Source organism: Athene cunicularia (assembly GCF_003259725.1).
Source record: "Athene cunicularia isolate RWA chromosome 1 unlocalized genomic scaffold, athCun1 chr1_part2, whole genome shotgun sequence".
NCBI classification, from domain to species: domain Eukaryota; kingdom Metazoa; phylum Chordata; class Aves; order Strigiformes; family Strigidae; genus Athene; species Athene cunicularia.
Window position 1 is genome coordinate 59,113,723 of NW_020799092.1, and position 3,006 is coordinate 59,116,728.

Genomic DNA, 3,006 nt, shown 5'->3' on the forward strand with positions numbered 1-3,006 from the left:
GAAGAGAGAGCTTTTTGATTTTAAATTAGAGTTTGGTAGGCCCAGTGGGAACTCTCACCATGTTCTGACATGTGATAAGAAGTGAGTTATCTGCTTACTTCAGGAGTTTTACTATTTGATGAAGAGACAGGGAACCCAGCTACCAAGACAGAAATTACTCTAGAAGACGGAAAAGCTAATTTTCACTGACTTTCCATATGACACTCGCTGAATGACGATGATGGAACCAGCAAGGCGTGTGTTGGGTGTCTGTCCAAAGTACAGTGGTACATGTTCCATATGTTTTCACTCAGGTTATCATGAGAACATTTTATTTTTGAAATTTTTAATGATATGTAGTTGCTAACACACAAAGAAAAAAAAAATCCAAAACATTAAAGGCAGAGAGTTTCTCCCACAGGCAAGTTAATTTTTGTAATGCATTTCCTCAAAACGTAATGTCAGTTTTTGTTGTTTAAGGAACAAGCATCAGTGTAAGAAACTGAAAGGGAATATATGTTGATTTTATGCTGATTTTAACCATCTTTTGACATGTACACGCCTTCTGATTAGATCCACAGGGATATATATCCCTCCTTCACACTTTTCAGTCTCAGAACTGGCAGGTGAGAGATCCTGGATGTTACTGTCTCCTTTTTCTATCACCTGGATTACATCCTGTTTCTGTTACTCTGTACAGCTACTGGAGCCACAGGACAGCAGAAAGGAATGCTACCACCCTCCTCTCGCCTCCCCCATGCTGGTTGCCTGCAGATGTCAGCCATCTGTTTATCCCACCTGCAAACGGGGAGGCTGCGGCTCAAAGTGCCCTGAGTTGGGCAGGACTGCTGCCCTCAGCTGGGAGCTGCGAGCAGAAAGAAAATGTACAGAGGACTCCAGTCCCCAAAATTGGTCCTTAAAGGAATTTACTTTAGACAAACTATTTGGTGCAAAGGTACACTGAATGGTTCAGGTTACTGTCTCAAGTGAAAACAAGTGTAGATAAGGGACTGTTCATAAGTTGTACACCAGTGCAGACCAGTGCAGTAGAAGCTCCAAGTTTCAATTCAACAAAACCAAGGAAAACAGCTGTTCTGGAGACAAGGAAAGACGTCCCTTTGATACAGTCCTTGCTGATATTAATCAAAGGAGCAAGTGGCCAACTAGGGGAAGTGACATGCTGGTCCTGCTTCTGTAGCTGCAGGAATAAATAGGTCCTCTCTTCATCTCAGGTCTCCACAAAGGTCAGGGAACACAAGAGAGAAAGTGCCACTGACTTTCTTCCACTTCAGAGTTTTCTGAAAATCAATCACATGATAGATTTGATATTTAACCTCTGTGTGCATTTGCCCTGCTGGATGGTCAAAGACTGGGAGGGGAAAGTGTTCAGCCATGGCTTGGTCCTAGGTCCATAAACACTTGTCTCTGCCTAACCTGTGCTCCATGCAAATGCTGCCTGGCCAAGGAACTGATGAACACACAACCCTCTTCAGCCTGGGCTGACTCCTTTGTGCTGCCTGCTTGGCTGGCTGTGCTGTGCCACTGACAAGAAACTGGCCACTCACACTGACGCCTTTCCTGTGCTGGGATCTGCCCCTCACACTGCTCACACCTCAGTGCAGAACAGATCTGATTTCTTTGGTGATTTTTAAATGAACAAATTCTTCAGGCTTGGACCATCCTATATATTTATACACTTTATATAATATACTGATTTATCATTGAGGGTTCCTTAGTAGAAAACTGGACAACAGCATTTGCCATGGATAAAAACTATTGACTGCAGCATGACCAGCCGTTGCCAGGTTTCAAGGTCTGGTTATACAGCACTCTCTGCCTATGATGTGCTGTCACATATTAGAAAAAACAGCCAGTCCATGGTGCTAATACTTACTCACTGCTAGTTTTTAAAGATAGGAAAATATAGATTAACGTAATGTTTTGAGACACAAACACGACAATTTCTAATGTATCACCTAAGAAGCATGTTGCCCAACACATGAATTCCTAACTATCCCCTAACAATAGCAATGTTATTGTTTGGATCTCAGAAAAAAAAGAAAAAAAAAATCAGACACAGTATTGTAAAAATTATTGTGCTTTGTGTGACATAAATTCTGTCTGTTCTGAGCAATAAAGTCCCATTTTCAGTTGAATTATAGTATTTTATAAATGCCATAAATGTGAATATGCTGAAAGCAGAGAAGTACAAAGTACTGTTGTGTACTTAAGTGATAAACAATTGTGGCAAACCTGCCAAGGTCCAGCACTTCAGAGTAGCTAGATAACGCTGAGCAAAGCCAAAGCAATAAAGCCAAATGCTCTGTACTGATACTTCAAACTTTATATGCATTTATGTCAACACACAGAGAACAGTATCTCATCTGTAGTAATGAATTCAGACAAAACAAGTGTTAGGGAAACCTACACTGGATGCAAGTGATACTTTAAAAACAATCATAAAAATGTGAATGCAAACCAAATCCTATATGTCCATAGAGACAGAAAAGATGACAACTTTTATAGGATTATTAAATTAATAGGCATTTTCAATCCTTTCATTGTTGTTGTTTTATTCTTCCTTGGTATCCTTCTCTCCCTTACTATCAGCAGGGCAGTCAGGCCAGGAAGGCAAAGTGTTCTTCACAAGTAACAGAGTGGGGCTGTGAAAGCATCATGTAGACCTGCACACTTGCTTCTTTCCTACATTGATGAACTTGAGAGAGATGGTAGTTTTCTCGTTTCCCAAAAAAGTGGGATTTTTTTCCTCTGATTACAGAGAAGAAACTGTCTTGTTTTTCTTTTTGAAATAAATTTACTCTCCATACAATCCACTGGGAGGAACTAGCTAAAGCCATGTCTTCATAGTAGGGTAAAACACAGAATGTCTTCTTCAGCACAAAGCTGTACAAGTCTCAACTCAAGAGCAACCAGGAGAGTGAAAGCAATATTCTTTGAGCCAAATAGCTGAAAACATGCAGCTGATTTCAGCTTGCCCATGTACTGGCAAGTTATCTCATCTCATCT